A 24,801-nucleotide genomic window follows, 5' to 3' on the forward strand; every position below is an offset into this window, starting at 1 on the left:
CAAGACTCTTGTCTCAAATATTCTGGCAGCCTCTTTGCAAAGGCTGTGGGTCATTTACTCCCAGCCTCCACAAGAAAACCCTAGAAGCACATTCCTTTGTATGGTTTGAGTTTGTGTCGAATGCACTTTAAGCAACCCAAGCGGGTTTTTATTAGTTATTTCTTCCTAGCAACCTATCAAGCATGGAGCATTTTATAGATGCTCCTTTTATAGATGGGAGTATCAAGGCCATGGGATGCTCATTGTCTCACAGCCTCTCCCACTCATCAAATCAGGGCTTGCTCCTGGGCTGGGCTGCTCTGCCCACTGTGTAAGGAGCCCTCTTGACCCTGCAGCCCTGGACAGGGCTTCTTGGTCCTTGCTTTTCTCCTTTGTCTGGGACATGGAGCCTAATAGGCACTTGAGTAAAGATAAGCAACCCTGATCACCGTCCCTTTATCTTCAAATAGTTGCAGTTTTGTGATTCCCAAGCCATCTTGAGGATGTTCCTGCAGTGGTGTGGGAGGAGGTAAGTAGGCCAACTTTACCTCCCAGTATTCAGTACAGATTCAGCATAAAACTCAGCCCCAGAGAGACCCCAGACAAGAGAACAAGAGTTCGTTTTTTCAGGGTACAGTTAAAGCTACTCATTTGGTAAAATGATTTTTTTTTTTTTAAAAGATCTAGGAGGGGGCAGTTCTGGGACACAAACTTTTCTGAGTTCATCGTTGTCTTGGTGCTTTGGTGTGGCTTGGGGAATTGGATCTGATTTCACCTGTCGGCAATGATGGAGAATCTGAGGGGCTTTGGAGCCATCGTGCTGAGCAGCAGCTCTTTGCTGACAGTTAGGGTGGAGGGGCTGCTGATATGACAGCCTCACCTGGAGTCAAGAAAGGAAACCAACCAGGGGACAGTGGCATTCCCCGAATACTGGGCACTCAGAGTCAAGGCCAGCTGTCCGGGTGTGTGATCTGTCGAGTTGCAGAGGGCCCATGCTCAAAGGCACCCCTACTTGGTTTAGTGCTCGACTGTTGCCATCTTGAAATTCTTCATCATTTTTGAACAAAAGGCCCTGGACTAGGCCCTTGAAATTATATAGCCAGTCCTGCCTGGAACAGATCATTCATTAACTACTGCCCTCCTCTCTATATGGCAACAATATATTGTATATTCTGTAACAATCATGAAATGAAACAAGTAATAACAATGGCCAGAAGAGAAATGTAGTCATTGAAAACATTCTTTACTAAACTTTATATATAGAATATATAGGTTTAAAGATTCTAAAAATAAAATAATGGTTACGGCACACAACTAAATATTAAACAGTTGTTTATAATCTGATTGTCAGTCTGTTTGGACTGCTATGACAAAATACCATAGACTGGGGCTGAGCCCGGTGGCTCACGCCTGTAATCCCAGCACTTTGGGAGGCCAAGGCAGGCAGATCACCTGAGGTCAGGAGTTCGAGACCAGCCTAGCCAACATGGCAAAACTCTGTCTATTCTAAAAATACAAAAAAAAAAAAAAAATTAGCCGGGCATGGTGGTTTGCGCCTGTAATCCCTGCTACTCGGGAAGCTGAGGCAAGAGAGTCGCTTGAACCTGGGAGGCGGAGGTTGCAGTGAGCTGAGATCACGCCACTGCACTCCAGCCTGGGCCACAGAGCGGGACTCCATCTCAAAAAAAAAAAAAGACCGGATTAGTTATGAACAACAGATGTTTATTTCTCAAGGTCTGGAGGCTGGGAATTCCAAAATCAAAGTGCTGCTAAATTTGGTGACTGGTGAGGGCCCTCTTCGTCATTCGAAGAGGTTGTTTTCTGGCTGTGTCCTCCCCAGTGAAAGGAGCAAGGCAGCTCTCTGGATTTTCTCTAACAAGGGCACCAGTCCCCCATGAGGGCTCCATTCTCCTGACCTAATCACCTCCCAAAGGCTCCACCTCCTAATACTATCACCTTGGGAGTAAGAATCTCAACATATGAATTTTAGGGAGACACACACTTTCAGATCATGGCAGTGATATAATAGTATTTCATGAAAATAATTCAGTAATTAATAACTGTTCAGTGATGTTTCATTTTCTTGACTAGTTCTTTAGTCTTTAAACTAGCAATTATTTTAAAAGAAGAACAAACTTCAATCTTAGAGATCATATATATATATATTTTTTGAGACAGAGTCTCGCTCTGTTGCCCAGGCTAGAGTGCAGTGGCACAGTCTCAGCTTGCTGCAACCTCCACCTCCTGGGTTCAAGCGAGTCTCCTGCCTCAGCCTCCTGAGTAGTAGACTACAGGTGTGCGCCAGCATGCCCGGCTAATTTTTGTATTTTTAGTAGAGACAGGGTTTTGCTATGTTGATCAGGCTGGTCTCGAACTCCTGGCCTCAAGTCATCCACCCACCTTGGCCTCCCAAAGTGCTGGGATTACAGGCATGAGCCACCACACCTGGGTTTAGAGTTCTTTTTTTTTTTTGAGACGGAGTCTCGCTTTGTCACCCAGGCTGGAGTGCAGTGGCGGGATCTCGGCTCACTGCAAACTCCGCCTCCCGGGCTCAAGCGATTTTCCTGCCTCAGCCTCCTGAGTAGCTAGGATTACAGGTGTGTGCCACCATGCCTGGCTAATTCTTGTATTTTTAGTAGAGACGGGGCTTCACCATGTCGGCCAGGCTGGTCTCGTACTTCCTGACCTCGTGATCTGCCCGCCTTGGCCTCCCAAAGTGCTGGGATTACAGGCGTGAGCCATGGCACCCGGCTAGAGATCATATTTAAATTCAACAAAATATTTCGAGCACAAACTAAAATGTGTATTTTCAAAACAAAACTTATGACACCTCCCAGTTTGCATGTTGTTTCATTTTAAATTTGGACATAAATTAAAACTTCAAGTGGTCACATGGGATGAGGTCATTCAAGTTCTCTTTCTTTGTCGTTGCAATCACCATGCTGTCATCGTTTATTTCAAATCATTGTTTATTTTATATTTCTGTTTAAACACAACCATCTGTGGTACCACAGAGGGTGGGGATATGAATGTGCCCCAAGTAAACTCAAATGATTTCAAGCCATCGTGAACTTGACCTTGAAAATCACCTGAGTAGCTGCTTCACCAGTGTCCTGTACTGGGGGCAACCACATTCACTGGGAGTTTCCAGATTAACTCCCATGCAGAATGCGATTTATATTAAAGGATGTCATAAAAATGCACTAATGTTAAGGTTCCATCTATCTTATTAAAGTTCAACAATAGCCACAGAAACTGTTTAGAGCTTAAACCCAAAGAACATGTTTTTGAGGAGTGTTTATCACCAACGATGTTTAGTATTGCTCACATATGGTGCTAATAAAAAGCAGACCAACTAAATTCAGTAGGTTTTGTTCTTGTTTTTAAGTTCTTCACAGAAAATGCACTCTCTGATTGCTGGCATGCAGGCAAATGTATACACTGCCAGTAGGTACTCTTTTGATTTTGCCATAAAAAGTCACACATTATTTTTAATGGTAACGCTAGCCTGAATTGCTAAGAATTTAAGGTTGCTGGTAGAAATACAATCTTTGGGTACGACAATGTGGCAGAATGTTGAAAGTGCATGTCTTGGCCGGGCACGGTGGCTCACGCCTGTAATCCCAGCACTTTGGGAGGCTGAGGCAGGTGGATCACTAGGTCAGGAGATGGAGACCATCCTGGCTAACATGGTGAAACCCCGTCTCTACTAAAAATACAAAAAATTAGCCGGGCGTGGTGGCAGGTGCCTATAGTCCCAGCTACTTGGGAGGCTGAAGCAGGAGAATGGCGTGAACCCAGGAGGCAGAGCTTGCAGTGAGCCGAGATCGAGCCACTGCACTCCAGCCTGGGCAACAGAGCAAGACTCTGTCTAAAAAAAAAAAAAAAAAAAAAAGAAAGTGCATGTCTTTTGACTTAGGAATTTTGCTTCGAGGATTTTAGTCTAAATAGATGTAGGTATATTCAAAGATTTAGCAAGATATTCATCATCATAGTGTCACTTATCATAGTGAAAAGTGGAAATAAATTATGGCACATCCATGCATTAGAATATGTAACAGTCATATGAAACAATGTTGTTTAAGAGTATTTAATGTGGCCTGGCGTGGTGGCTCACGCCTGTAATCCCAGCACTTTGGGAGGCCGAGGTGGGCGGATCATGAGGTCAGGAGCTGGAGACCATCCTAGCCAACATGGTGAAACCCCGTCTCTACTAAAAAATACAAAAATTAGCTGGGCATGGTGATGTGTACTTGTAATCCCAGCTACTCAGGAGGCTAAGGCAAGAGAATCGCTTGAACGAGGGAGTCTGAGGTTGCAGTGAGCTAAGATCACGCCACTGCACTCCAGACTGGTGACAGAGCGAGACCCTTTCTCAAAAAAATAAAAATAAAAAAGCATTTAATGTTATGAAAAATTTTATAATATATTCTTAAGTGAAACAGGTTACAAAATGCAATGTCATACGACCCCTCTTTTAAAATATATATCTATATATATATAGATATATAGATATATTAGTAGTATATACCACCCATTTCCCAGCTGGAGCACAAAATAAGTTTGCATTTTTTAAATAACCAAATTATAATTCTTCCAAACTCCCCACCTCAAAGATGACAGAAAATCCATTCTTCTTCCAGTTTCCACCCAAGGTCATTCTGGGAAGCGCTGGGGAATGCTTGACCATTTCGCAAACCCGACCTGCTTTCTGTTACTTCCTCTAGCAGTCCTAGCTTGGCTGCAGTACGGTTCTGAAGGCCTGCAGGTCACCTCCGGCTGTCTTGGAGAGTAGCTTTCTTTTCTAGGCCACTTGCTACTTAGCTGCCCTAAAGCGCCGAAATCCCAGCTCAAATGTTTAGCAAATTTTTGCTGAATGCTTGGGGGAATAACACAGACTCAAGTACAGCGAATAACTGCATCTAAGGACTCTACATCCCTTTGGTACTCACATGCCCAAAACTATCCTTACTCAGGGTCTGTGCTTGGAGCCTGAGAGGCCTCCACAGGGCAGGGAACAGGCCAGCCCTCCTCCAGACCCCATGAAATAAGGTAGCCCTTTCTTGGTCCAAGAAGTGACCCTCACGCCTACTCAGGATGACTGAAAGAGTAATGATCTACTTCCTTTAGAGGAAACCCTCCCCACCTACCCACCTACCATGTGCATTCAGGCACTCAGGATTTAGTCTGACACCTCTAACCTAGAACAAGCAAATACAGCAGTTGTCAGCCCAATTCCCAAATCCAGTTGTAAATAACACAACATAAGGAACACCAACAGGCCAACCCAAATTTTTGTTTAGATAAAAACTGTTTCTCTAATGCATGAAGAGCACAATCAGATTAAAGAACAGCCCCATTTCTATTAGCAACTGTGTCCGACTAAACAGCTGTGGTCATATTTAAGGTGACTTTGCCATTTTCTCTCGGTACTGTAGGTAAGTCATTTACATTTGTGCAATTAAAAGAGCCCAGACTGAGGCTTTTTCTGAAAACAATAGAAGTCTGCCTCAAAAGAGAAATGATGTCTGTACCTCCAGAAACTAAATATTGTCGACACATTTCAAATATTATTACTCCAGTTACAAACTTCTGTGTGGAAGGGATCAACCCTCACAGTCATCCTACCAGATGTACCTGTGTGTGTGTGTGTGTGTGTGTGTGCATATATGTGCATGTGTTTTGGATGCATTAAAGACTGGTAGCATGTGCACAAAAACATACTTGGTGGCTAAATCACCAGGATGAGATAATGGGCAATGTTAATTTTCTTCTATTTGCTTTTCGGAGCTTCTTTTTGCTTGTATTTTAGGATTAGTTTGAAAGTGTAGCAGGCAAAAGGACGCACATGAAGTTGAGCTTTAGCACTTTTTGTCGTTTTTAAGCCTGTTACATTTTATCTTGATCTTTCTCCTAAAAAACAAAGCCAAAAATGTCTGATTAATTAAGGCTTTCAGCTAATCGTGCTTTATTATGTATTTTACACATTTTCTAGACAATTGTTCATAAGCTGGCCTGATGCAAAATGGCAGATGGGGCCTGCCTAATCACAGAGAAGAGGCCGATTAGAAGAACAGGATTGAAGAGCCAAGGTGTTCATTTAGAACGATGTGATTTGGAATCTGAAGGGTTTGTTTTAAACCCTTCAGATTCATTTTAGCAAATAGTGACTGGAAATTAGTGATATTTATTTAAAACTACACTAGAGTCTGATCCCCCAGGGGCACCTTGATTAGCTTGTCTAAAGTTCACTCTGTGGACTCAAATCTCATTTTTAAAAAAATATTAATTTTAAAACTTTAAAGCAATTGTTTTTCTCTATGCTTGAGCAGTTTCCCATCTGTCAGGTGGCAAATGGGCTGGTGCTTTTTTAAAACATTTTTTAAAATTTCAAATTACCAAAGTAATACATATTCATTGATGAAAATATGATAAATACAGAAGAGCCCAAAGAAAAACACTCATCTATAATCTCACCCTGCTGTTCATGAGAAAGCTGCTCATTTAAGATATGCACCTCCAGCCTAATGCACATACACAAACACACTCCTACACATATACACATACACGCATACAGGCATGCAAATGCATGTACCCAGACACATTACATATATACAACAAGAGGATTGTGCTGGGCACACGGCTTTGTAATCTGCATGTTGTTACTTAGCAATATGGTATAAACGTGTATCTTTAGATATTCTTATTTAATATATTTTAATGGCTGCACTGTGTTCCGTCATATTGTTGGATATTTAAATTATTTCTAATTCTTTGCTATCATAATGAAAGCTTCAGTGTGCGTTTTTTTGTTACATATTCCTCATTTCCTTAAAATAATTTCCTGAAGTAGAATTGCTTAAACAAAGGACATGTGTTTTTCCAAAGTTTTTGTTACCTATTGACATGTATTCCTCCAGAAAATTTGTACTGATGTACACTTCTTGAAGCCAAATGTAAGAGCACTGGTTTCCCCTACACATATACCACAATATTGAGTATGCTAATGTTTAAAAATATATTTGGTTAATGGGGTAAAACATTAATATGTTAACATGTGCTTCTGACTTCACAGGCCTAGACAAGAAATTATAATACTGTCAAAGTATGAGGCACTCTCACCTGGCTATCTTGCTCCCTGATGCTTGAAGCTGCTCCTCACCCTACATCTCACTATATCACTGTCTGAGCAGCAGCAATTCTGGAAAAACAGCAAAAAAAGATAGATAACAAATATGTGTGTGCATATATGAATACACAGAAATATTCAGATTTTGTTAAAATATATATTTTTATGTACATACACTCATACTCACCTACCCCCAGAATATATAAAAATCATAACCAAAATATTAACATTAGTTATCTTTGGGGGGTGGGATTACAGATTTTTTTATTGCTTTCCTTTTACTTTTTGATGTTTTCAAATTTTCTACAGTGACCATCTATTACTTTTGAAAATATATGCACTCAAACAATAAATGAGATTTTTGCTTTCTAAACAAACAAAATTCATACTGGTGTTCCAAGTAGTAGCTTAGCACCTGCTATTGTTCATCTCTTCTGTCCCCTTTCTTACCCCAAGTGGCCCTCAGGTTTGGAAACCAGTGTGGGGAATCTGGGGCTCAGTCATTAGAGGACCCAGATACTGGGACCAGCCTGTAATTAACCAGCTGAAACCCAACTGGGCTCCAGTTTCCTCATCTTTGAAATAAGAAATTAGGGATGGCATTAGGTTTCAGCTCAAGCATCAACTCTGCTGCAGTGGTGTGCTGTGTTGAGAATATTTTGAAAGCTTAGTCCAAAACGGAAGATGGAAAGTTGGAAAGACATCTATGATTGACTACTAATGTCTGTCACAGGAATGGGAGCAGAAATCCTCCAGTCGTGTGCAACATAGCTGCAGTGCCTTCCTCAGCCATCTCTAATATCCCTTTCCAATCTTAAATTTGACTTTCTTGTGCTTCCTCATTTATCTTGCCTTTCTGTATTTCATTTTCCTCTTTCTAAATGCTTCACTTCTTAAAGATTATCAGATCTTTTTTTTTTTTTTTTTTGAGACAGGGTCTTGTTCTGCTGCCCAGACTGGAGTGCAGTGGCATGACCTCCTGGGCTCAAGTGATCCTCCTGCCTCAGCCTCCCAAGGAGCTGGGACCACAGGTGTGCACCACCAGGCCCAGCTAACTTTTTAATTTTTTATAGAGATGGGGGTTTCACCTTGTTGCCCAGGCTGGTCTCAAACTTGTGGGCTCAAGCAGTCCTCCTGCCTTGGCCTCCCAGAATGTTGGGATTACAAGCATGAGCCACTGCACCTGGCCAGAAATGTAAATAAATATGTGCTCTAGGAAATGTAAAGGTAAATAGGATTTGGTCCTTACTCCTGAGGAACCCCCAGTCTTGGAGGTACTGAAGTAGGGAATCCAGAACAGCATTTCACCAGAAGATTTTCTTGGATTGTGAAGGACGCTCAGCCTAGTGATGGCTAAGGGGCTCATCTGAAGGAAAAGGACAGGGATGTAGGGAGCAGGTGCCTTGGAAAGAAAGGCCACTGTGCAGAGGAGGGAGGGGAGAGTCTGACTGGCTCTGAATCCATCCTTGCAGGTGGCCCAGTTCTGCCTCATCTGTCTCCAGTTGCCTGCATGGGATCTCTCAGGGTTGGCCAGCAGGGAGCTGGTTGTGCATCAGGATGAGCATATGCTACCTTGCTGGGTCTTTGTTAGTATTAGACAAATGCGGAAGGCAGACAGTTGGGTGGGGGAATCTGGGTAGGTTGGTGGTGGTCACGGGATCCTTTCACTGTGCAATGAGTGGTGTTGAGTTAAATGCCCCCATCCCAAGGAGCATAGAGCATTGACCCAGGGACATGAGCTATCAAAAGGCTTCCTGGGCTCCAACCCCAGCATCTCCACTTACCATCCATGTGATCTTGGGCAAATTAGTAAGTCTCTTTGCCTCGTTTTCTCATCTAAGTGAGAATAATATGATTACTTAGCCTTCTAGGGTTTGTATGAGTATTAAATGAGCTAATATATACTCAATACTTATTCCTTGAATGTTGAATGAATAGGTCTATGTCTCCCTCTAGACAAAGTGTGTATACCATGATTCATCTTTGTGACTCTAGCAGCCAAACATACATTGTGCCAGAACTTTCAGCTACAAGCATTTTCCTCCGCCTTCCACTTTTGGGAGAAAGACATGAGTAATAAAATGTGCAGATGTGTGGGATTTGGAAACAAGAGGAAATTTCCTATGGACTGCCAAAGTCAGTAGAACTTCACTAATCTTGTCTCTTCTCAGGCAACAGTTCTGTGGAGAGCATCATAATTTAGAGTACATGCAGGAACATCAGCCAACAACACAAACTTCAGGACCAAGCATGATGTTAACATTTTCAATAGCAGGGCTTGTAGGGGGCAGGAAGAAGAGGAGACAAGAAGTCAAGACTCCTAATCTCAGCTCCCCATGAACGGAAGGACCTCTTTATGCTTCTATTATTTTCTTCTATAAAAGTAGATTGGGGAAAGGGTATAGTTGTTCTTCAAAAAGTAAATATAAAATTACCATATGACCTAGCAATTCCACTCCTAGGTATATACACAAACGAATTGAAAACTGATACTTAAACAAACATACATACATGCATGTTCATAGCAGCACTATTCCCAATAGCCAAAAGGTGGAAACATCCCTCAGTGGACAAATGGATAAGCAAATTGTGGTACTTCCTTGCAATTGAATATTATTCAGGTATTGAAAGCAATGAAGTACTGATGCATGCTACAACCTGGATGGACCTCAAAAACATTATGCTAAATGAAAGATGCATAGGTCACATGGTACATGATTCCAATTATATGAAATGTCCAGAATAGATAAGTTCATAGAGACAGAAAATGTGTTGGTTGTTGCCACAGGCTGGGGGAGAAAGGAATGGGGAGTAACTGCTTACTGGGATAGAGTTTTCTCTTGGGTGATAGAAGTGTTTTGGAACTTAATAGAGGTGGTGGTCACACAACATTGTGAATGTACTAAAGGCCACCAGATTGTTCACGTTAAAATCATTCATTTTATGCTATGTGAATTTCACTTCAACAACAAATAAAAATTTTAAAAAGTAAGTTACAAGGTAGGGAGAAAATAGGTTATATATAATTGGAGGGATGTCGGATTTCAGAAATGACTTTCCTTTCACCAGGAGATAGTCTCTCCCATGTGGATGATGAGCTTGGATCTTTCTGCCTAGACTCATCCTCTGAATCAAGGTGTCTAAGGATTTAACCTGCCAGACCCCAGAGTGCAGAGGGTGGAGCCTCAAGGCTAGTGCAGGAGAAAGTTACCAATGCCCCAGGGCAGATGTTACAGTCCCTTTGCCTTATGGGATTTCCTGGATCCTGTCCCAGTACTTCAGACCCCTGGCCTCAAGAGGTTTTAGTGTCATAGTGTTGTGTTGTCAAGTCCTTTGGCTCAGCCCTAACTTAAGAGCATGTTTCACTTCCTCATTAGTTTACAAATAGGGACTCATTTGTAGGTGCACCTGTAAAAAGAAGGTAAAATAAAAACAAAATTTAAAATAAAATCTAAATATTTATTTCTATAATTTGTTGTATTTTACATAATATTAATACATGTATTATATTTTATAAGAAATAAAATATACTAAAAAGCAAATAAAAACTTCTGTCACATTGTAATCTTTCCACTGAACAGTTTGTATTCATCAGCATTATTCTCACTGTAGATCAAGTCATTGCAAGGGTTGTAGGGAGCAGAAGGGGTTTCCAACAAGTAAGAGTTGGCCCCAAGGCCCCTCCCTATCACCTGCTAACCAAAAATTGGTGGAACCATTTCTAACCCCTAGAGCAGTGGGCTCAACCTTAGCACACATGGGAAGCACCCAGGGAGTTTTAAAAAATACTAATGTCCAGGTGACTCGAATATGTAGTCAAGGCTGCGAACCACTGGTCCCAGGCACCTCGGCCACTCTCAGGCTCAGCCTCAGGCTCAGGCAGATGCTTGTCATCATAGAAGGTAAGTGAGGAAGGGACCCTTATTTTGAAAGCGGTCTGTGTGGCCCATCTGTCTGTGTTGCACGGATTCCTAGAGTCCCTCTGCAGAGAAGACCTCGTCACATGACCGAGATCAGTTGGGCACATGGCTGCTACGTCATTTTGCTCATAGATCCTTCTATGACTAATGAAAAAGGGATGGAAAAAATGGGAATAGTTGTTCTCTCAAAAGGCTGAGAATATAGGGAGAGTTTTAACATTTTGAAATCATTTAAAGCTGATTCTAATACATTACAATGTAAATATCCACCATTGCCCTTCTTTTTAGGGAATTTTTTAGAGACTCTGAAATGTAAGTCTGTGCTGTCATCCAAGCTGGCTCTCCTCAGCTGACTTCTTTTCTAAAACCACTGCCATGGTAAACTTGTGGAGAGGAACACAGGGAACATGTTGGTGGGGTGGAGGCAGGTCTCTGGCTGCGGCTCCTCCACTTTGGCCATCGAGGAGACCTGGTGGGGGAAGGAGGCAAGATCAACCCGGCACATGGGACTTTATTAGGGGAGTGAAAAATGAGGTGCTGTGGGTTACAGATCGTCTGGCTCACAGTAATGTGTTCTGGTCATGGCGCTCCTTAGAAAAAGACACAGGACAAATCACATGATGTGCCTGGCTTTCCTGTCCTCCTCTGAAAAATGGGGGAGGAAATGGGGGAGCAGTAGAAATAGATGACACCTGAGGCTTCATTTAGTTCAGATATTCTGGGAAATGTTAAGTTTGAAAAGTAGGTCACTAACTGGCTGCTGGGAGGGAGAAGAAAGGAGCCCGCTATTGAGGGAATAGTGTTCAAGAGCGTTTGGAGAAGGAACAGAGGAGGTCAGGTGGCACTTAGGGACACAAGGGTGCCTCTGGACAGAAGTGAGCCTGGACACTTGGCCGGCTCTGTCCCCAGTTTTCCCCATCACCTAGAGGCTGCCAGTCAGATTGTTAGGCAGAAAATGGCGGCAGGAGCAGCTTCCTCTTCCCGGCTTCCCAGGGACATTGCTGTTGCCATGGTGATGGCTAGGCAGTGTGATGTGTGGCTTTGTGCTGTGACCACCTCCTTCTTTGTTCTCATTCGAACTATAGGCACTACCTCTGGAGCTATAAGAAAGGGCCCAAGTAGGGAATTTCTGTGCTTATTTGACTCACCTCAGGAGCAAATCTCTGTCTCCCCTACCATTGCTTCTACCCTGCAAGGGATTCAGTTTCCTGATTATAAGTTCTGAGGCACTTGGATCCTATTTCTTGAGGGAGGCAGAGACCAAAACCTTTGAAATATGAGACCCACTAAACGAGCACAGAATAAAGTTTGGTCTGTCCCTTTGTTCTGTCTCTGACAGTAGTAGCAAGAGATGCTTTATGGGAAGAACACAGTAGCTGCCTTCGGTGAAGTCAATTTCTAAAGGTTAGGGATGTGAGCCTCTTTGACTTGCCCTGTAATAACTCATTCTGGCTCCATCATTCATGTGAGCTCCTCTAAGCCTTTCTGGAACTTATTTATTCTTTCAGTCTTTATTGGATTCCAAAGGATAGAAGCAACCCCTGAGACTTGTGGTTGAGTTGTGCCCTCATCCATCAGCTGTGGACTCCAATGGTGAAGTAATGTTCTCTGTAGAAAATTATCTGCTGGGGTTCTTTTCTTGGCTCTGCCACTAGAAAGCTATGACCCTGAGTGAAGTCCTTCAATCTCTCCGAGCCTAGGTTTCCTAGCCTAGAAAACAGAAGTGGGAGCATCTGGCAACCCCTAGCTCATGGGGTGGCTGCATTCTGAAGGCAGGGACTGTACCTCATTCATCATTGCATCCCCAGGGCCTGACATGGTCCCTGGCACATCACAATAATTCAGTGAATGGCCGTCGAATGGAATGGATAAAAGCAGACAACATGAGGGGTGAAGCTTCTGAACCAGTTGGAGCTCTGGGTGGCAAGCGAGAAGAACCAACTCAAACTAAAGTGAACACAGGGAGCTTCAAGTTCACATGGTTGGAAAGTCCAGGGGCAGAACTGCTCTCAGCCATGGCTAGATTCCAGGGACTCTGGGAAACTACAAGGGCACAAACCATTGGAGCCAAAAAATAATTTTCTTGTTTGGGGCTCATACCTCTTCAGGGACAGTTAGGAACTACATTCACATAAAGACACCTTGGTTTTTAATCCTACCCTGCTCTTCCAAGTTAATAGACCTTGGGTGAGTTTTTATTTTTTTATTTATTTATTTTTATTTTTATTTTTTCTAAGCCCTGGCTCTTACCTCTCTAAGACAGGGATAAGAATATTTGCTTTGTGTAGGTTATGCTATGGTTTGAATGTTCGTGTCCCCCCAGAATTCATATGTCAAAATCTTCACCCCCAAGGGGATGATATTAGGAGGTAGGGCATTTGGGAGGTGATTAAGCCATGAGGGCAGAGCCCTTAGGAATGGGATTAGTGCCCTTATGAAATAATAAAACCTCTGAGAGCTTGTTTGCTCCTTCTACCACGTAAGGACACAGTGAGAAGATGCTGTCTATGAACCAGGAAGCCAGCCCTCACCAAACACCAAACCTGCTGGTACTTTGGTCTTGCACTTCCCAGCCTTCAGAGCCATGAGAAATAAATTTCTGTAGTTTAGAAGCTGCCCAGTCTATGGTATTTTGTTACAGCAGCTGGAATGGACTAAGACAGGGTAGCTGTAAAGCTCAAAAGAGTTAAAAATGTGAAAAATTACTAACAGCCTTAAAGTGTAATTTTAAAGCAAAGTAAGTGGCATGCATATTATTATTGTTTTAAGTAAGCATGAAAGCTTAAACTGTTTTGCAGGAATTCATTTTAGGAGGAGTGCTCAGGACATCTTTGTATCAATCAATTCCTGTGCTGACTTAGATTTAGAATTTATTGAGTCTTTTACATGGATTATTGCATTTAGCCCTTACCTCACGCTATGTGATGGGTACTATTCTTAGGTTCTACTCTTAGAGGAGGAAACTGAGGCTTTCTGATGTAAGTCTCCAAGGAACACAGTGGGTAGCAGAGGCAGGAGGACTGAAACTCCAGTCTGACTAAAGAGCCTGCGTGTCACGCCTGAGGATGCTGTGCATGTTCTGGAGGTTTCCTCTCCCACCATGGTGTGTCAGTGCAGGATAGGACTCAAAAATTGTAGAGCGCAAGTGCCCCATCTCACCAAGGCTCAGTGGAGCCAGGACTTTGCCCCAGCTTTCTGATTTCTGTTCTGCATCTACAAAGAGCTTCTAAGAGGAAGCCACAGAAAACTTAACCAAAGGGATGCATTCAAAGAGAGCTCACAGAATTGCTGGAGTGCCTGGAGAACCAGGCTGGGGTCATGCACACAGGAGCAATGACCCAATCATGCTGCAGAACTGGCCTGCAAGACACTCCCTCCACCACTACTGAGCACCATACACAATACTGCCACCAGCACCAGATGCCACCCCTAGCTTCAGGCCACTGTCACTGCCCCCTGCTCCATAACTCCATCTTGCTGCATCTTCTACCATTCCTGCTTCTTTATGTTGCTAACCCTGGATGCGAACTCTGGTTAAGTACATCGGATGGGTGGAGCCTCTCTCATGTGCCCATGTCCTAGCTGCAAGGGAGGCTGGGAAAGCAAGTGTCTGGCAATTTCTGCTTTTAAAGTGAGAGCCAATGATACTACCCACCAATACTCAAAAAGGTGGTGAGTTTCCCAAAGCCTGAAAGGGGATTTGATGGCCAATACGAATGTTCTTGAAACTCTGAATGAGAGTTTCAGGAGATATTGTTTCACTTTCCCACCTTCACCCCTACCCAAGGAGCCAACAAGCAAATGCACTCAGTCCCTTTCCTGCTTCCCCCTAGTTGGGGCATGTGTCCTCCTCTGAGTTTTCTGAAGTCTGTTGCTCTCAGCTCAGCTCCAATGGGAGGCGAATCTGCAGACTGTATACTGGGTCTGATTCACGGGCATATGGTGCTGTATCATGTTGTTATAACATAAATAAAAATATTTTACATGGAAACTTAAGGGAGGGAGGCTTCCGGAGCCCCCACGCTCTGTCAGCTGCCTCAGGCTGTGAAAGGAAGAATGTGTTTGAGATGCAGACCGCCTCCGTGGGATGTTTGCTGAGGAGGCCACTTCTCCTCACTCCCTTCTCCTACCCCAGCCCTGTCCTCCAAGGTAATCGGGTTTTACTTGGAAAGGAAAAGGCATGAGGCTTCCTGGATTTCATACAGAGAATTGAGCATTGAGGGGTGAACCTTTTGGAACCCATGAGGAGAGAGAACTGCAAGGATAGAGGAAAGTGTGGCTGTCAGTAGGTGGAGGGCTCCTCTCCCATGGCGATATGGTTTAGCCATGTCCCCACCTAAATCTCATTTTGAATTGTAGTTCCCATAGTCCTCATGTGTTGTGGGAGGGACCAGGTGGAGATAATTGAATCACAGGAGTGGTTTCCTCTATCCTGTTCTGGTGGTAGTGAATTAGTTCTCACGAGATCTGATGCTTTTAAAAGGGGCTTCTCCCTTCGCTGGGCACTTATTCTCTCTCCTGCTGCCCTGTGAAGAGGTGCTTTCTGCCATGATTGTAAGTTTCCTGAGGCCTCCCCAGCTATGCAGAACTGTGAGTCAATTAAACCTCTTTCCTTCATAAATTACCCGGTTTCGGGTGTGTCTTTATTAGCAGCGTGAGAACAGACTAATACACGTGGTCAGCTGGTCTTTGGACTACGTCAGGGCGTGATGGCATAGAGAGTTTTCTGCTCCTTTAAAGGAGATGAGTTTGTGGCCCACCTGATTTAAAGATTTTAAATAGATTCACTTGTGTGATATTTACAACTTCTCAGAGGCCTCCCTCATCTGACATCTCATTGACGCTACCACACGGCCAGGTAAGCATCATGACTTGGCATCGTAAATGGGTAGATGCAGCAGAGGGGTGAAACGATGATCCCATCACACGGCTTGTTGATGTTGCAAAGACAGAAACCCAGGCTGTCTTGACTCCCAGGCCAGAGTTATTCTAGACCAAAGATTTTGAGTCAGAGGAGGCTTAGTCTCCCTCTCATTTTACAATAGAGATAACTATAGCCCGGGTTGTTTAAATGACTTGCAGGTGTTCCCACAGGTAGGTAGTGGCTGAATGGAGACCAGAACTGATGCAGAGTATGGCTTTGAGAATCAGGGAAACAGGGGTTCAAATCCTGCCTTTACTCCCTTCCCAACCAGCCCAACCCTGGAAAATGGGCACAGTTATATTCATTTAATAGCATTACTTAACAATTAAATAAAATATTAGGTTGGCGCAAAAGTAATCGTGGTTTTTGCCATTAAAAGTAGTGGCAAAAATCCGCCATCATTTTTGTGTCAACCTAATAAAAGCATTAAACTCCCAGAGCACTAGCTAGCACACAGTAGGCATGTGATACACGTGACTTCCTCTCTTCCCATCCATCCTGGACTCCTAGTCCAGGCTCCTGCTGCAGACTCAGACAACTGTCCTGATATTAGTGATGCCGCCTGTCTCCTGCCTCGTGGGGGCCATCCGGTCAGCCCCCTCGTTAACCACATTGACTTTGATTAAGTGCCAACCTGTAATCCTAAAAATGTCACATTATTGAGGACTAATTGTTTCCCCCAGTCGCAACCCAGGAATCCATCCTCAAAACAGCCAGATAACTGAGATTGTCTTCTGGTGTCTTGTGTGTCAAGATTTTATAAGCAGAGATTGCCATCTTTAGTTTTCCCCAACTTCTCATTTTGGGAGATTATTTATGCTCATATCATCCAAATATGTGTCCCCAGCATTTCCAGGGTGGTGACTTGAATGACTGTCCCTCCTCCCTCCCTCCACCACCTTCAATTTTTGGCTCTGTGATATCTCATTATATTCTAAAGAGCTATCTGCAAGGCAGGGCACCAGGATGCAATTAAATCTGCTTCTGTAGCAACACTGCTCTTAAGCAAAATATATTGATCGCCGAAGCTTTGAACCCACTTTAATCAAGTAATCTAAACAGGGCTTAAGCTTCGAAAGCCGAGCGATGTGCCCGGCTTCAAAGCGCTTACTTACACTGAATTAATTTATCCTGGATGTACTAATGCTCCCCGCAACCCTGTGAATTATAATGTTAGAGGTTGCAATCAGGGCTCTGATAATATCCCTAAAGCCCGGCCACTATTGATTGTCATGTAAAAAGGCACAAAGGGGAGTGGGGTGGAGGGGAGGGGAATAAAGGGATTGGGGTGGATAGAGCAAGACTGAAGTGTCCCTGTCCACGTGGGGCCAGGCGCCCAGTGCTAGTTTGGGGAATGGGATTGGAAGGAGGCCGGGTCTGCACTCCGAGGTGCTACATTAAGAGGGGGAATTGCTTTAGGAAGCTCCAGCTGTGACTCTGAGGTGGAAGCCAGGGAATGGCTTGTGTGCACAGGGAGGGAAATCGGACATCTGTTTCAGAGGCCAAGCTGCCATTCACTCTCCCACTGGTAGCTACCTCTCGCCGCATTTACTCAGGCAGTCACATCTCCTTGACCTCAATCCCTGGCTTTTGAGTGGAGCCCCTACCGACCTTCCACATCTGGAGCTTGTAACCTTATGATTTATTTATTAAACAATTTATTGATAACTTTCTATGTTCCAGACATTATTATTGTTTTGAGACAGGGTCTTGCTGTGTCTCCCAGGCTGGAGTGCGTGGTGTGAACATAGCTTACTGCAAACTTGACCTCCTGGGCTCAGGCGATCCTCCTACTTCAGCCTCCTGAATAGCTGGGACTACAGGCACAAACTATCATGCCTCGCTAATTTTTTTTTTTTATTATTTTTTATAGACACAGGGTCTCGCTATATTGCCCAAGCTGGTCTCAAACTCCTGGGCTCAAGGAATCCTGCTACCTTGGCCTCTGAAATGTGTTGGGATTACACATGCACACCACCACTCCCAGCCTGTGCCAGGCATTATTCTAGGTTCTGGGAATAGAGTGGTGAACAGGATAGACAAAAGTCCTTGGCCTCATGGAATTTATTTTCTACCAGTGTGGGTTGGAGGGAGACTAACACACTGCCTATTTTACTTATTTGTTTAGTTACAGTCTGATGATGGAATCTGCTCTAGAGAAAAATAAGACAGGAGACAGGAATAGGGAATATGTGAGTGTGTGCAGCAGGTGGTATCAGTGTGAGTTCAAATCCAGGGGTCCTCGCTGGGAAGGTGACATTCGTGCAGAGATCCAAAGGAGAAGTGGGAAGGAGCCATGCAGATCTCTGAGGGAAGATGCTCTGGGCAGAGGGAAGAGCAAGGGCCAAGGCCCTGAGGTGAAGCATGCCTGGGCTGTTTGAGGAACAAGAAGGAGGCTTATGTAGTGGAGACAGAGTAGGCGAGAGGGAGAATAGGATGACGTGAAGCCAGAGAGCAGGTAAGCACCAGACAATGGCCAAGGTTAACCAGTGTATTTAGTTTCCTTGGCCACAGTGATGGTTCAGGGATGGGCCAGTGACATGAACCATGAGAGATATGGGCTGGGTGATGGGCAGCCATCTTGTCACCACATGGAACCTGAGGATAAAGTCAAAATGGAGGACAGAGGAGCCAAGGGATGTGTGTCGTGGTTTGACCTCGTGAATCCTACTAAGCCTGAAAACTTTACATCCCTTGGCATTTTCAATTTCTGGGAGCCTGTAAATCCTCCTTTTTGCCTAAACTATTTTGGATTTTTTTCTAAATAAATCTTTAGACCTCGGAAGTCCCACCTCTTGACATTAAGTTCACAGGTGGAGCATACCACCCCAGCATCCGTTTGCTCTCTGTGTCATGCTGGAGGCCCAGGCTGGCTCTCTTCTCCCCTTAGGAGTGGGGGGGTCCTCCCTTTCCCTCTGCCTCTAAAAGGCACTTGGGTTGGCAGGGATGGAGGATGGCAGAACTCTGAACTCTTTCCCAAATTCCATTTTTCTGTCTCCCACTCCATCTCCCCCAGATCTTTGGATCCTGTTGGCCCTTTCCTACCTGAAGAAGAGAGAATACTCGTGTTTATTTAGGACCTATATGTGCTGGATTTTACATTGTTGAGTTTTTATGTATGTCGTTATATTTTTACAATTTTTGCAGCTCTAGGAGGTAGGTATTGGCAGCGCTGATGTTTATCATATTACCATGATGGTATATAGGCTGGCATCTCATTCTTATGTTGGTGGCCATGCCATACAGGCTGCTTACATTTTTAGAAATGACTCTTGGATATTAGTATACCTTTGTAGCCTAGATGCCAGCAGAGGTCCCCTGCCCTTTGAGATTTAAATTAAATTGATTCAGGCCTGTAATCCCAGCACTTTGGGAGGCTGAGGTGGGCAGATCACTTGAGGTCAGGAATTCACAACCAGCCTGGCCAACATGGTGAAACCCTGTCTCTACTAAAAATACAAAAATTAGCGGTGGCTGGTGCCTGTAGTCCCAGCTACTCGGAGAGGCTGAGGCAGGAGAATGGCGTGAACCAGGGAGGCGGAGCTTACAGTGAGCCGAGATTGTGCCACTGTACTCCAGTCTGGGCAACAGAGCAAGACTCCGTCTCAAAAAAAAAAAAAAAAATTAGCCAGGCATGGTGGTGCGTGCCTGTAATCCCAGCTACTCGGGTGGCTGAGACATGAGAATCACACAAACCCGGGAGGCGAAGGTTGCAGTGAGCTGAAATCATGCCGCTGCACTCCAGCCTGGGTGACAGAGCGAGACTCTGTCTCAAAAACAAACAAACAAACAAACAAATTAAGTTGATTCCAATGCTGCTGTGTGTACGATCACAGCCAGCCAAGTTTCCTCTAATCTCTCAGGAGATATGTGGGGGGTGGGAGCTTATGTTTTCCCATTGATCTCTGGCTTCAAGCTCCTCTGACTTCTTGCAAATTCTCTTGCTGTTCCTCTCATGTTGCAGTCCGTTTCTGATCACATCACCCAGGTATGGAGCACTCCCTCCCCTACCCCACCACCACACAACACATATTATTAACTCAAAGCATTTGTATGTAGAAGACTATACTGAAGGTTTAGAATGTTGAATGGGGATGCCTCACTGTAAAGCAAGAAAAGAAACTGAACACCAGACATCCCTCTGTTAGCATTTAGTAGGCCATTTCCAACAAGAGGACTCTCTCCCATGTGGCCTTCTCCTCCCAGCTAAGCCCTCACCCTGCATTTTTCTGGGTCCCTTTTCTTTCCCATCTTTTCATCTCCTCTCTCCCATTTGATTCCCAGTCACTTTTGCAGAATAAAAATGTGAGTTCTCCAGCCCTACTCACCTCTAGGCTTACCTGGAAGCTCATTAGCACGTCTGCTCGTCAGGGGCACATTCTCTCCAAGTCCCTCTTTTGAACAGCACAGAGGAGCCAGCATGGCTTTGCACTTTGGTCCTTCCCTTGTTCCAGCCACACCAATCTCTGCTGGGGAAGGTGTGCATTAGTGATATATTCCTCAGTGTTATGAATGATTCCATAAGTGGCAGAAGTTGCCACAGGAAACCTTGGCTTTAAGAACTTAACTTTTTCTCTATATTACATCCATTTCAATGGGGAGAAAAAGAATGCTTCATGAGGTTAGGTGGATAAGTAATTTGCCCAGTCTAGCACAGCTAGGATCCAGGAGAAGAGGGATTGAATCCAGGTGTGGTGATGGCAAATTTATGCCATTTCCATGATGGCATCATGAGTTCAATAAAAATTGCATTGCTGTATTTACCGAGATTCATCATCCACACACATTCACTAAACTCTTACATGAAAGCACCAGGCTAGATAGGTTGTGGTTGGGGGCATGAGGACGGAAAATCAATGGTCCCTTCCTAGAAAGAATTCTTCATCTCACAGTGAGACAGACCAGATGGCCAATAAACTAAAGTGGAAGTTCAGGAAATTCAAGGAAAACAGGATAAAATACTCTGAAAACCCTTTACCTCTCTATTAAGGAAGCAGGAAGGCAGTGATTATGAACTTGGACTCTGGTGACCCTGGGCAAGTTCTTTACTTGCTCTGTACCTCACTTTTTTTCAGCTGTAGAATGAAGACAATAATAGAACCCTTCTTATAGGGTTGGTGTGAATGTTAAATGGATTAATACATGCAATATACTTAGAACAGCACCTGGCACATAGCAAACACTCAATAAATGTTAGCCATCACTATTAACATACGGTGTACGTGGCCAACAATGATTTTACCTGATAGATATTATGATCCCTGATTGTCAAGGGAGGAAACTGAAGCACAGGGATAAAACAATGTCCTCCAGGTCACAGAGTCATTTTGCTGCAGAGGTAGGAATAGTAAGCAGGTCTTGGATGCTGGTCCAGCATTTTCCTACTCCTGCGTGTCCAAACCGAGAGTTGAGAGTGTACAGGAAAGACTGCTGATCACTCTTTTTGGTAGAAATGGTGGCTTTGATTTTGAGTGGGCTGTATTCAGGAATGGGTGATAAGGAAGGGTGACGTGATAAAAAAAAGACGAGTAGTCATTCACCAAAATCCATTCTTCTCATCGTCCGTGGCGAGGGTTCAGTAGCGGATGCACGCTTAACAGTGGGGGTCCAGGTTTCCCAATGTTCCTTGTGTTAGGGGCAGCAGCCATATTGAAAAGTTCTCACTTGCATATTGTGAGAAGAGGATGAACCATCCCCAAGATGACATCTTAAGACACAGAGTGTGGTGGGTGCACGGCCGGGCTCAGGCTGCAGTGCCCGGGCCCCTCGGCTGCTGAAGCCGTCACCAGGCACAGGTGAAAGGGCTCCTGCACCACGCCCAGTGCACCCCACCTGCCTGGCATTGTGCACAGAGTGGGAAAGCGTGGCTGTTACAAACGCATTCTGATTTGGGGGAGCAGAAACCAACTACCTTCATACCAATCTCTCTCTCTTTAAAAGGTGAGGTGAATCGGTGATTTTCCTGAAAAATTACAAGTACCCAGCTAAGATCTGAATGCCATCACCCTACCCAGGGCTCTGCAGTTTTCTCATGGTGAACCCTTGATGGATTTGTTAGTTGCTTGAGAAATGCTTGAGGTTTGGAAGACAGAATTTTCATCCGTTGAAGAGGAAGAGTTGATCGCTGTTGAAATTCATTGTCTTTGCTGTGCTTCTGTTTTGTGAATTTTTAATCTATTACTTAGTGATCTTTTGGTGTAATTGGCCTGAAGTGAAAACCGCAGCCTATGATGGTGAACAGGCCACGCGTGAGCCTGTGCTCAAAGTCATGTTTTTGGCTGACACCCACTTGCTCGGGGAATTCCTAGGTCACTGGCTGGACGAATTACGAAGGGAATGGCAGGTGGAGAGAGGCTTCCAGACAGCCCTGTGGTTGCTGCAGCCAGAAGTCGTCTTCATCCTGGAGGATGTCTTTGATGAAGGGAAGTGGAGCACCCCTGAGGCGTGGGGGGATGATGTGGAGCAGTTTCAGAAAATGTTCAGACACCCGAGTCATGTGCAGCTAAAGGTAGTTGCTGGAAACCATGGCACTGGTATGAGATGAACACATATGAAGTAGAATGGTTTGAGAAAGTATTCATCTCTGAAAGCCCGTTTTCTTGGAAAGGATTAACTTCGTGATGGTCAACAGCATGGCACTGAAGGGGGACAGCTGTAGCTTCTGTTCTGAAGCAGAAGCAGGGCTCATTGAAGTTTCTTACAGACTGAATTGCTCCCGAGAGCGTTATCCTCTATATTGGAGAAGTGACACTAACCGTTCTGGGGAAGATGTTGCTCCTCCGGAGGAAAAGAACATCCCATTAAGGAGAACTATGATGTGCTCTCTTGGGAGGCATCGCAAAAGCTGCTGTGTTGGCTCCAGCCACAACTGGTCCTCAGCGGCCACACGCACAGCACCTGCGAGGTGCAGCACGGGGGATGAATCCCCGAGCTCAGCCTCTCATCTTTCAGTTGGAGGAACAGAAACAACCCCAGTTTCATTATGGGTAGCATCACACCCACAGACTACGCCCTCTCCAAGTGCCACCTATCACGTGAGGACGTGGTTTTGATCATCTACTGTGGAGCAGTGGGCTTCCTTGTGGTTCTCACACTTACTCACTTTGAGCTTTTAGCCTCCTCTTTTCTTCCTGTGGTTTGAACCTGCTCAGAAAGCAGAAGACAAGGTGAAAAGCAGACAACGTTTGCGCTTAATAATAAATATCAAAGCCCAAGAAATGGAACTTTGGGCAGAGATCATGTTAGAATCAAGTGGATGATGAGACCAAATATAGGCCGTCTCTCTGCATATCACAGAAATTCTCAATCACTGAAATGAGTTACTGCAGAATAAGTAGTAGATTGTACTGTTCTCATGCTATAAAAATGGAACAGCTACTCTACAACAACAACAACAACAAAAGACACAGAGTGTGGTTCTTCCATGCTCTTTCTCCCTTTCTTGCTGGCTACAGAAATGACCAGATAGATTAGTAGACTCTAAAGCAGAACTCCTGAAACTACCTGTGTTGAAGAACATGATTTCCGCCCGACTCCAATTCCCATCTATCACGGACCAACTTTTGGTCTACAACCTGTTCGGTGAGACGAGTCCACTGGTCATGTGCCTGGATGTCATGGCAATGTCAAATCGAGGTAAAAGTTTCTGAAAGCGTGTTATCCATGTCGCGACTCAATTCATGGTGGACTTTTACCAAGAAGTTTGATGGACTGGTACTTGCCTACAGTCCACACTGAAGCAGCACTGCTCCTGCACATGCAGAGACGAGCTGAAAGGTACCAGGGTTGCTGATGGCTACATGGGGCATAGTGATCTGCCAGCCTGGAATGTTCAAATCAGATGCTTACATCTGAGAAAAAGAAATGAAAAACCGTATTCTTCACTGTATCTTAAGATTGCTTTCTCCAGGAGGTATGCTTTACCCTAATATAGATGGGTCATGCCATGTATTAAAAGGAACAGTGGATTTTTGAACCAGGCGAATGACCCCTGCTATAGCCCAAGCTGTACACATGTTGGCTGTACTTGCTGGGACAATGCCACACCTCCCCAGGACATTCCTGGGTGCCCGTGGTGTGCCATACACTGAAGGATGACACAAGGCCACCGATCCTCTGCCAACGGGTCCCTTGCTGGATTCCTTTTCATCTGTAGGTTCTTGGTATGTTGGGAATGATTTGGATCCAAGTAAATTCATGTTCCAAGGCTCAAAGGAAATCAAAGGTGTTGAAGTGCTTTGATCCAAAGGCTGGTAAGCAAAGTTTAGTTCATAAAACAGCTGGTGCAGAGAGAAGATTGAAATAAGGATACGGGGACCCCTGTGAGATCTAAGAGATCCTAGGGGGGCAGGGAGCAGGGCCTACACTTGGAAATTAGACTGACATGCTTCTGATGCCTAGAGTCACAAATTCCAGCTGAGTGCCTTTGGGCCAGTCACATGGTGTCTTCTCTGTAAAGGAAGACTGTTATGATGACATTGCAGGAGTGGTATGAAGGTCTCCAAGAAGGTACAAAAAGACCCACATGCAGCTGGGTGGCAGCCAGGGCCCAGCAAGGAACAGATGGCACATTCAAACTGGGTGATTGGAGGAGAGAGAAATTAGGAGACCACTTACAAAGGCGCAGCAGGGATGGGGAGACTCACAAGACACAGCGTAGTACCTGGCTGGCAATGGTGTGTATGGGCGGGGGAGTGGGGGTAGCTGTTATAGCTGTTAGCCTGAAGGGCAAAGGAGAAAACAGTTGTCAGAATCCAGAACGCTTGCTACATACAGGTAGCATGACGGGGAGGGTCGTCCAATAGGAATGGAGGTTGATGCCAGGACGTACACTGCCAACCCCTGGTGGT

At 44.5% G+C, this 24,801-nt stretch overlaps 1 pseudogene; it reads left to right on the forward strand.

Moving 5' to 3' along the window:
* Positions 1–763: 763 nt before the first annotated feature.
* LOC100585004 lies at positions 764–23,122 on the forward strand (annotated as a pseudogene).
* The last annotated feature ends 1,679 nt before the right edge of the window (positions 23,123–24,801 follow it).

The sequence above is a fragment of the Nomascus leucogenys genome, chromosome 22a (genome assembly GCF_006542625.1).
Source record: "Nomascus leucogenys isolate Asia chromosome 22a, Asia_NLE_v1, whole genome shotgun sequence".
In the NCBI taxonomy this organism is placed as follows: Eukaryota; Metazoa; Chordata; class Mammalia; order Primates; family Hylobatidae; genus Nomascus; species Nomascus leucogenys.